This window comes from Crocodylus porosus, unplaced genomic scaffold (genome assembly GCF_001723895.1).
Source record: "Crocodylus porosus isolate Cpor-Errol unplaced genomic scaffold, CroPor_comp1, whole genome shotgun sequence".
Taxonomy (NCBI): Eukaryota; Metazoa; Chordata; order Crocodylia; family Crocodylidae; genus Crocodylus; species Crocodylus porosus.
The window spans coordinates 6,465,630-6,476,752 of record NW_017728933.1 but is presented as its reverse complement, the minus strand read 5'-3'; positions in this window follow the sequence as shown (position 1 = coordinate 6,476,752).

Sequence of the window (11,123 nt, the reverse complement as noted above, 5' to 3'; positions counted from 1 at the left end):
CCCCCAGACCCGCCCCCGCACGCCCTGGCCCCGCGCCGCCCCGCCCGGAGCAAGGGGTTTCGCCCGCCTCACCGCCAGAAAAGCTCCCGCCTCGCGGTCCGGCCGAGCAGGACGGTGGGGTGGCCTGATGGTAGGTTATTCGGGGGCGGGGGCCTGTGCGCAAGGGGTTAAACCCCTCCAAAACCTGCACGGCAAGGCAAAAAAATTGCGCGCCCGTGTCTGATGGCCGGCGCACAAATCAGCCGAGAGGGACGGTCGGGTGACCTGGTGGCAGGGCACCTCCTGCCCGTAAATGCGCCGCGAGGTCGTGTGGCAGCAGCAGCAGCATCTGGAAGTCCGCACAAAGAACAAGGCCGCGCCGGGCGCGGGGCGCCGTAGCGTGTGCGGGGAGACACGCGTCGCTGCTCTCCAGTGCTGACGCGCATCAAATACCGTGTTAAGCACCATCGCTCGGGGGGTGCTTGATAACGGGTGCGTGCGCAGCGATACCTGTGTTTGCGCTGTAGTCTCGCTAGCGTTAGACTAGCTCGCTCAGGCCGTCCAGCAATAGCAGCGCCAAGCTCGAGGCGTCCTGCCAAACTCGCCCGAAAACAACAGCCGAGTGCTTTCGCACCGAGACCTGCAGGACAGGGGCCCGCGACGGCTACCTCTGTCAGCGAGTTCAAAGCTCTCTGAGGCAGGTCTTAACCCCGCTGCAGCGCCTGCCGTGTATACATACCTGCTGGTGATGTGTGCGCGTGGGCCGTGAGCAACTCTGGAATTTGCTATTCAGCAAGGTGAGTGCCCCAAGCAGTAATTAGCCCCGTCTGCTCTGGAGCTGAAATGCTGCAGCGTAACGGGTGGGTGTGTTCAGCGGTTCACCTACCCGCTTAGCTAATGCAGCTCTTGTCTCCCTTTGTCTGGGCAAGCTCAGCCTCCTGACCCCTCCTGCCCTTGCTTTTCGATACTGCGTGGCACACTGCTGCAGGGAGGCTCCTCCACCTTTCCACCGGGATTTCAGCCGTCCTGCACGGCAGGTTTCGCCCTCAGCGGAGATGCTGCTGTACCAGCCGGATGGTGGTTTTGCCAGTCTCGCTTACCTGGAGCATGGTGAGGAGGGGACCAGCATGCGGCTTTGCCGGGATAGCTGCTTCCACGCAGGGAGCACTGTGCTGGTCTGGTCTGTCTGTCTCTCCCACGCACAGTAAGAGGAGTTCCCTCCCTTCTTCCCCCTCCTGTGGAGCCGACCTGTTTGTAGTCGATAAGCTGACTTAGCCCCGTGGAATGTGCTGGGTCGCCTGCAGCACATCTGGACTTGCACCGCGCACGGCAAACTGCCCGACTCTCAGCCAGGTATGCAGTGGGAGGGCTCTCTCCCCCCCTCGACTGCACACCTGCAGCCCAGGACGAAGGGTTTTTTTTGTTTTGGGGGTTTTTTTTAGTAAAAATATATGTTTAGATGATCTAGTCAGGTCCCTTCTGACCCTAGAAACTATGAAACTATATGCCTGTATATATATGAGGTTATATATACCTATGCTCCGAGTATCACCCCAAAAAGAAAACCTTAACCTGGACCCGTTACTATATCCGCGTCGTGCTTGACACACAGGCAGCTTCCGGGCTCTCAGACCAGGCCACCCTTTTCTTTCCTGCCGCACCCCGCTCGTGGGGTCACAGCCTCGGTTCACTTGCCGCCCACGTCGCTGTCGCGAGGACCGGCTGCTGTCGCTGTCCTCAGTTGAGCTGGTCTCCTCCTCATTGTTACTGCCCCCTTCACTGCTGGCGGGGAGCTGGAAGATCCTAGGCCACGTGTCTCTGTGGGTGCCCATACAGTGCCCATTCTCTGGTTAGCCAGTTGTCGCTGGCCACTGCGTCGCAGAGCGGCGTCACCCATTTCCATACCGCTTTGGCGCAGGTGCGGAGGCAGAGCAGGTGCTCGATCGTCTCAGTGGCTCCGTGGCTGTTGAGCCACGGGCAGCTGGGTCTCCCCAGCTGACGCTCTGTATGTCTGCAAGCCCTCGCTGACGGGTCCTCGTGGTCTTTGCGCCGGTGCTTGTGGTCAATGCGCTCCTGGCACGTGACGCATGGGAGCAGGTCCACGGGCGACATGCTGTCCCTCAACCTCACCGTCTCCTGGGGTTGCTCATGGTTGCAGGGTCTGCGCTCTGCAGGCCATACAAGCTGTGGCACTGATTTAGGATCTCGTAGACCCACGGTGCGCCCATGATCCACAGCTTGTGGTTGGTAGAGGTGAACACCCCTTGGGGTCTCAGGATGTGCCCTGCAAAATAGCTCACCAGGCAAGCGGTTTTGCATTCGCCTGCTTGCAGATCTGACTCGTACACTTGGCCCACAGGAACGGGAGGATGTCCGGCATGCCCCGGCCTTCTTGTCCTTGTGCAAGGTCTTCCTGGTGACCTTTTCCCATCTGGAGCCCCAGAAGAAAATGCGGGGAACAGAGACCCCCCAGGGACTCTCAGGAAATGATTGCTCTGCACTTCACTGCTCACTTCCGTGTAGAGGGTCTTGATCCAGCTGGCGAAGGTTGGGGGGACTCCCATCCGCTCCAGCATCTGGAACAGGAACCGGTGGGACCCTCTGTCGTAGGCCTTCTTCAGGTGCAGGTTTAGGACAGCGATGCTCTGCCCTCGATCCAAAGCTGCCACGTGCTAGGAGTTTGCCTCTGATGCTTGGCCCCGGTTAGCCCCAGAGTGCTGTCTTAGGCGCTGCAAATGTGTGCACACGCACATGTGCACGCACGCACGTATGCTAGTGGCAGAACCCGCAGGAGGCCTCAACACAGCAGGGGGGAAAAGGGGAGGTGAGGCTGTGCCACTGCCATGCCTAGGAATGCAGGAAATACACTTCATCGGTGCCAGAGATTAACCAAAGACAAGCCATGCTGCAGGCAGTGCTCACCTCTTTCCAAAAGCCAGGTGTACTGCTTTATCGCTCTTCCCCGCTAAGTTGCTAGCCAGGAGTGTGGAAAAACCTAGTAGGTTCTCTGGAATCTGTTCCAGGCTTGGCCCACCAAGCACCAAGCTATGGCTTTGGGAGTCCTGCACATCTTGCATGACTATAGGGGAAATGAAACCTCGAGGAGCAGAAACCTGATTCTCCCTTGCCTTACATTAATGCAAAACAGGTGCAAAAAAAAAAGCTACCAAATCAGAACCCCTCCTTTTCCTCCACATCAGGGGCAGCATTTTCCAGCCGCTTTGCCAAGGTGTAAATAGTAATGCAGAAGATGTGGCGAGGAGGAATAAAGGCCATCACTCATGTCCTTTGCTGTCAAGCCTCAATGCTTTGACTCAAAGCGTTCCCACAGGCTGGTACTGCCTTCTGGCAGCTCACTCAGCCTCTCTGCTGATTTGTGCAATATTCCCACAATGCCATGTGTGCTGCCTGCTTGCCTTGAAAACATTGAGCTGGAATGTGCTATTTTAGGACCTAAAACTGAAGGGAAGGGGAAAGTATATCAATGTGAGCACAGAGGAGGGAGGGAGCAGAATAGGGGGGCGGGGGGCGCATTATGATTGATTTCCAGTTGAGTGGAATTTAATATTCCCAGAACAAGCGGAAAACAATACGAGAACCCAAAACCAAGAAACGTCTTGTGCCAGCTGGGTCGGTGGTCAAGTCACTAACTTTTCAAGACTTGGTCCAAGCTGGACAGGGCAAACTGTGCTTGCACCGTTGCATCAGTTGGAGCTTTCCTTTCCTTTTTCACGTCTTTGTGACAAGGTATTTAGCAGAATCGGACACGGCCGTGCCATGAGCACTTCTGCTGCGGCCTTGAACTTGCACCCGCGCCACCCCAGCCCCCAGTTGGACTTGATTAGAAACCAATGGTAGACACAACTCTGAAAGGACAGAGCCCTGCAACCTGGCTCCTGGCATGAGAACTGCTTTAACTCACAGTTGGGCTACCCCAGGCTCTTTCCGGCTGCCACCCAGCAAACCAACAGCAGCTCTTTGCCCACACTGCCTCTCTGACTCCTGAGTGTCTCGGTTCTGTTGCCTGGCTAGGATTACAGGTGTGATGCAAAGCCATTCTGGTGACACACGGCAGGATTTCCTGAAGGCAATTCCCCATCCCTTTCCCAGCACTAAGGGAGGGTAAAGTAGCCCCAGAGGCCTTGGCCTGCGGTTTGCATTGTTAGAAAGGCTCAATGGCTGATTCTCTCTTTGACTCTTATCACACTCTTGTCCCTTGAAATGAATCCTGTCTGGAGGTAGAGCTCAAAGCTACCAATTCGTTCATCCTGCTCAAGTCAGAACTTGTCTCCCATCCTTGCCTTCTCAAGCGAGTCAAACTATCTGGTATTACCTCATCTCTCAAAGTCACCTGGAAAGTTTCCCAGGGCAAAAGAGCCCTGGAGAATAACAGCAAGAAGATTCACAAAGGGATTTGCTGTATTAAAGACTTCAGCGTAAACACCCATGACTCTCCTCTCCTCTACACAGAAGTTTTTGGCCGATGCCAGAGGCTCCGTCTCTGGGGAGACTCTTCCAGCTGAGCAGAGCTGAACAGAGCCACGGAGCACCTGGTTTTGCATCTAGGGTTTGTGCACACAAACAAGGGTTTCTGCCTCCGGGTTTTCAGTGAAGGTTAAATTCCTACCAGTAGAGGCATGGGTTCTTTTAAAAGTTTTTTTATAAATAACTCCCCTAAAAGCAATCATAGTAAGGGTTTCCCTGACCCTTACCACTGTGCCAGCTTAGGAACAGATCCAGTGCTGTTACAGGGGTAGGGTACTCAGATGCATCTACTGCGGTGAGTGCAAGGGCTGAATGCACTCCTTGTCCTCTCCAGTACAGTCGCCGAGTTGGGTATCTGAGAAAGCATTGTTGGAAGGAGGGGTTACAATGGGCTTTTAATTAAGCTACTCACAGGGTGGGGAGCTCCTGTCTCCTGCGTCCATAGTGAGAGGCTGCTAGAAAGAGCACGACATGGAGTAGGAGTTAAAGCAAGGCTGTAATGCTGACAGGGCAAGGGCACTTCTCGGAGAGGCAGCACGTACCAATTCAGCCTTCTCCCAGAATTTGGGAAAGCAAATGCATTGTAAAAGGACAGAAAGGTGGAAAAGAAAAGAGAGGCAGGAAGGAGCCGGTGATGAGGTGCTGAGGTCTGTCTCCAAAATGGGACTAAATGTTATCATCCCCTGCTTACAGAGGGGTTACTGGGACTCAGAGAGGAAGGCCATTATAGGCTGCAAATTCCCGACAGCACATGCATCAGTCACCCGGGTGGAGACACATTCTCCCTGACCCAGCATACCTCTGCCAGCTCCTAGGGTAGACAAAAGTGCATTGGAAAAGCTGCACTTTTGCCAATACAGCTGGTTTCATTTGTGTGGGATGATGTTAGAAAACTGGCCCACAGCCCAGCTGCTCTGGATTAGCAGTGCCCTTCCCAAAAGTGCAATGCTGTTATTCTGGAAGTGGGATAGTGCTCCTACACCACGCATAGCCTGAGCCGCTGGCCCGAAGTGGCAGATCAGATCTGTGGGAGAAGCAGGAGCAGACCCCCGATCTTCTGAGTCCAGGTCCAGAGCTTTAATGGCGAAAGCATCCTTCTGAGCCCTCTTCTGACACTATTTTATGGCAGTCCCAGCCTGTAAGTGATGGGCCAGGAAGAAAGTTTCGCTCTGGCCACCCATTTCATTGTAGCCCACTATTCTTGGACCTACCTCTGCAGCACCAGAGCTGGCCACTGGGCCTGGCAGAGCTCTGGTCTGAATCAGTCTGGCTCCTTAATTCGCAATGGACATATAACGCCCACCATACAGCCATGGATTTGGGTCCTTACCGATCCAGACTAATGTAAGCTGGGAGACAGGAGGCTCCCTCTTCTGACAAGAGGATTTTATTTAACTGTAGTTTGCTTCTCCTCCTCCCCGCAACCCTAGTATTATTTTGTCTGCTTTGTGCAGCACTCTGGTGAAAGGGGCTCATCAAAGCTCCTAATTACGGCCACCCACACACATCACTGCGCCTGCAAGAGGCCTCTATATAGGGAGCTGGCACTCAGGGTGGCAGCGGTGCAGCTTGGAGTATTTTGCACTTCTAATGAAGATCTCCAGCTCTTGCTGTGGCCCAGACAGCCCGGAGGAGACCCAGCCGTCATGCTTCATGCTGGCAGGGGAGGGACAGATGCTGTCAAAGACAGACTGTGTTCTCCCCTTAGATAATTCCAGGGGTGGGCGTTTGTCAGCTCCAGTGGGCAGGAGATCCTTTGCCTGTACATGCTCTGCTTGCTTCAACACCCCCCCCCCTCCCAAATCTCGCTAGCTATTTCCCTTCCAAGTCAAGAAGAAGCAACAGGAAAAGCAGGCTGCGATTCAGCTTCCCAGCAGGCATGCTGTGGTGTGGCAAACCTGGCGGTGACGCTTTTTGCCTGGGTGGGGAGGTCTGCAGAGGCAAAAGCAAAGCAGAAAGGGGCAGAGGAAGGCCGAAGGGGCAACAACTCCCAGGGGAGAGAGTGGAAGAGGATAGGTGCAGGTGGAAGCCGTGCAATGGAAAGACATGAGGAGACAGAGCCCGGGAAGGAAAGGAGAGGTGACTTGAAAAGGGAGAGGGTTTTTTTCAAAGCAAGTGTTCTTACCCCATCTGTGCACTAGGAGAAAATGAATAGCGTATGCTAGTTAAAAGCTGTCAGTTTTCATCCTGAGGATCCTGCGGGAAAATTGAGCGTGGGCTGTTCAACTCGGCCCAGCACCCCCACGCTCCCAAAATGAGCAGTCAGCTGGAAGGGTCTGGATCACACGCATGGCTTCTCCTCATATACGGGTGATGCGCGCGGGGGCCCAGGACTCTGCAGCCCTACAAGCTGAGAGACACTGTGTGGTTGGGGGGGGTCTTCAAGGGTAAGCCCCAGGAGGAGCTGCCTGCCAAGCGTGGTTCCCACCTGGCATTAGTCGATGCAGAACCCCTGACGTTTGCATTTGGGGGCAGGTACTTCCAGCCACGGGACTCTGGTGGGCCACAGAAAAGTCAGTTTATGAACACCCAGTGCACATTTCTGTCTCACTTATGGAATCGGTGTCTGCAGCCTCATGAGAACTGATGAGACCGGCACATCCATCAGTGACTCTCCATGTTGCCAGCTAGTTGGCAACAGACTTCTTCTTTGTCTGGTGCTGTAGAAGAGGTAGGCCCGAATTACACCCCGAAGTATCAAATATGGCTTGGATCTAAATGCTGTGGGCTTTCTTTCATCCCAGGAGAGCTGCTAAGCAGGGCTGGGTTAATGAATTATTCTCTGTGCGGATTCGTGGTATCAGTCTGAGTCGTCGTTAGCATGACAGGCAGGTTGCTTATGATTTTGATTTTATGATTTAGTTTCTCTGATTTTATTTCAGGCCTTGTGATATCCATTGTGTTTCATTAAGCCCCAGCTCCTGGAGTCATGGGATGGCGGGCAGGATTTGGCTCTCACTCTTTAAAAAGTATGTGTGTAGCCCTCAGGATTACAGAGAAAAGCTTAGCTATGAGGACCCTGAAGGCCCCAAGAATGGGGAAGCCAACCTACAGGATCCCTAATTTATTATCTTTCAAAACCTCACATTTTTAAGGCAGTCTCCTCATTTGTTTGGGGCTGACCCCTGAAGTTTGGGTGACTGAAGCTGGGAAGAGTGAGCAATTAGCTCCTAGGTGTGAGCATGACTTGACATCGGCACTTTGAATCCTGGGGAGTGACGCAGTCAGGCGGCAGCTGCAGGTTTTCACCTCCAAAGTCTGGAAACTGTTCAGATCTGGGGCTTTGGAAGGGGCTTCTCTGGGTAGCAGAGACCAGACGGTTTTCTGCTTTCAGTCTTTCCCTCCCAGCCTCCACCGCCCTCGACTTCTGCATTATTCACTGAGTTATGTAATGCTTGATCTGGGAAGCTCATACACACATGTGAGTAACCAGTTGGGCAGCAAAAATGTACTGCTAGGGAAAGCTTTGGGGGCAGTTTGTCTCACTCTGTCTGTCTGCCTTTCCCCTGCTGCTCACTGGCAATAGCATATAGCTTGCTTTTCCACCACTTAACTGGGGGGGGGGGGGAAATGCCCTGGTATTCTCTAGGGGCTGTTCAACTTTGTGCACAACTCATTTTGCTTCTGCTTCATTGGTCAACCAATTTGAATCTCTCTGAATAATTCAGCTGAACCACTTCACTATTTGTCTAAATAATTCATCCTGGCTCAGTAGAAGGAGGTGGGAGAAGAGGTAGTTAAATCATGTGTCACAGCTGGGCTTTATTGCCTAGTTGATGGGCTCCAATTTTCATCTGATCAGGCCATGGTAAGGCCCTGGTCCTCACCAGGGATAGGGAGAAGGACATGCTGGGCTGGAAGGAAACCACACAAAGCATCACATCTCTCTGCCTGGCTTCTGTTCCCAGTGCTGTCATTCAGACGTGGAAACCAGTCTGCTTTTAGTAGGAGTGTTGCCTGCATTAGTAGGACCATTGCCAGCAGATCAAGGGAAGTGATTATTCCCCTTTACTTGGCAGTGGTGAGGCTACATCTGGAGTACTGTGTCCAATTTGGGCCCCCCCCCCCAATACAAAAAGGCTGTAGACAAATTGGAGGAAGTCCAACAGAGGGCAGTGAAAATGGTGAGGGGGCTGGGGTAAGTGATTTGTGATGAGAGGCTGAGGGAACTGGGTTTATTTAATCTGGAGGAGATGAGACTGGGGGGGGTGGGGAAGATTTAATATCAGCCTTCAATTCCCTGAAGTGGGGCGGCGAAGAGGATGGGGCTGGACTGTTCCCTGTGGTGGCAGATGACAGAACAAGGAGCAACAGGCTCAACTTGCAGCGAGGGAGGTTTAGGTTAGATGTTAGGAAGAACTTTCTCAAGAAGAGGGTATTAAAGCACTGAAACAGGTTAGCTAGAGACATGGTGAAGTCTCCATCCTTGGAGGTTTTTAAGACCTGGCTAGACAAAGCCTTGGCTGGGATGATCTACTTGGGACTGGTCCTGTTTTGAGCAGCACGTTGGATTAGATGTGACCTCCTGAGGTCCCTTCCAACCCTCATTTTCTGTGGTCCTGTGATGCTGGGAACACTCCTACCAATGCACCCCAGTGTGCCATTAGCCTTCTTCACAACAAGGGCATGCTTGCTGGCTCATATTCACCTGATTGTCTGCTGTAACTCCCAGGTCCTTTTCTGCAGAGCGGCTGCCCAGCCAGTTAGCCCCCAGCCTGTCCCGGTGCATGGGATCCTTCCCTCCTAAGTCCAAGACTTTGCACTTGTCCTGACTGAACCTCATGAGATGCCTTTTAGTCAAATCTCCCAATTTGTCTCAGTCTCTCTGAATCCTAGCCCTGTCCTCTAGAGTATCTACTAATATCCCCCCAGTTTGGTGTCTTCAACAATCTTGCTGAGAGTGCACTCCATCGCATCTTCCAGGTCATGGATGAAGATATTGAACCAAATCAGGCAGAGATAAATAGAGCTGTCATCCCCAGCCCTGCCGAATGATACCAGGGGCAGCAGGCAGAGACCTGGCTGGTGTGACCAAATCAAGCAGAGGCCTTTACAGGGTAATGAAGCAGCATCAGATCAGTTCTTGAGATGAATAAAAAACAAAAACAGCCAGGCAATTGGTGACCTTTGCAGGCCAGGGAACCAGCAAGGCTCGTCCTCCGCTGGGAGGTCCCCAGGGATGGAGAGCCTGAATGAGCAGTGTTAAGGATGTGCACAGACTTTCCCTTTGATCAGTGTGCATGGAGGGATCTGCACTGCAGATGCAGTACCCTCTCCTGGAGACAGTGAATAAGGGCGCTGGGAGCAGCTGGGCTGAGTAGTGACTTAGTGTCAGTCTCTTATCCGCAGGAGAGACATGAGGCACAGCCATAGCAGCTGCAAATCTATGATCAACAAAGGGCTGGTCTTTGGGGCCTTGGATTATTAGTAAGAAAAACCCCATCTGCTTTGAGATTATAACCGTTTGGGGGGAAATGGAAGTGAAATGCCAAGCTGAATGGGGAAGCGAAGGAGAAGGCATCTGCACTCTCCTGTATCCTCTTTTAAAGATTTGTCATCTTGCCGTTGGGGAAGGTGAAGGAGGGAGGCAGCCAGCTCCTGGGATTGTGCTAGCAGGTGATGCACAAACTTCCCATGCGCAGCTGTGCCGTGTGCACCTGTGTCCTGACAAGCAGCTCCCGTTGCTATTCCTGGCCTGTACTCCCTCCGCGCAGCTCTGCCGCTGCCTCTCACTCCAGACTCCCCACCCTGAGGTCCCTCATCTGAGCAGTGTCACCCAGCCCACTCTACTGGAAACACCTGGCCCCATACAGTCTAGGACCGCATTCGGCTTTTTACCCAGGCAAGGCTGCTCAAAGTAGTGCGTGGAGGGCACTCTTACTTCTCCAGGGGGCTACCTCAGGCAAGCTATGAGTGCAGGCACCCTCACATTTTTGCTAGCATGGCTCAACGTTGTAAATCAGGCCTGAGTTGCATCTCACAAGCGGGACATCTGACTGCAGGTCCGATTCTCACTCCGTGTTTTCCTTTACTCCCTTGTCTTCCATCAGAGACACGAGATTTGTGAGGTGAGGTGATCTCCTTCGTTGCATCCGACTTGCATCCTTGGGAGAAACGCATACTTCGGGGCTTCGAGCCCCTTCCAGTAGGTCTCCAATGAAGTTATTGGGCAGAGATGACAGGCAATTCATTAAAAAAGCTGTCAAGTTCCTTCCCAGAGGTGACTGTTTTCTAGCCAAAGGTAAATAGGCAGATGAAGTTCTTTGGGTAAATGCGATATCTTTTATCAGACCACCTAAATAGTTGGAAAAATGGTGCTTTGCAAGATTTCAGGTATAAGCACCCTTCTTTGACTTCTGTTCCATCCAGGACAATACAAAACCACAGCAGACTCTTCCTATGCCTGAAGAAGGGTATTTGTGCCCAAAACCTTGCAAAGAACAATTTTTCCAACTATTTAGCGGCCTAATAAAATATATCACATTTACCCAAAGAACCGTGTCTGCCTATGTGCTTAGACCAGCACAGCTACAACCAACACCCCCCACCCGCCAAAGGTAAAAGCACTCCAGGATTTTTCTGCAATCAAAGTGTAAGTGGTTTTCATTGTCTAGTTAGGAAGGTAGCGAGGCCATAAACACACAGCATTTTCTTTTCAA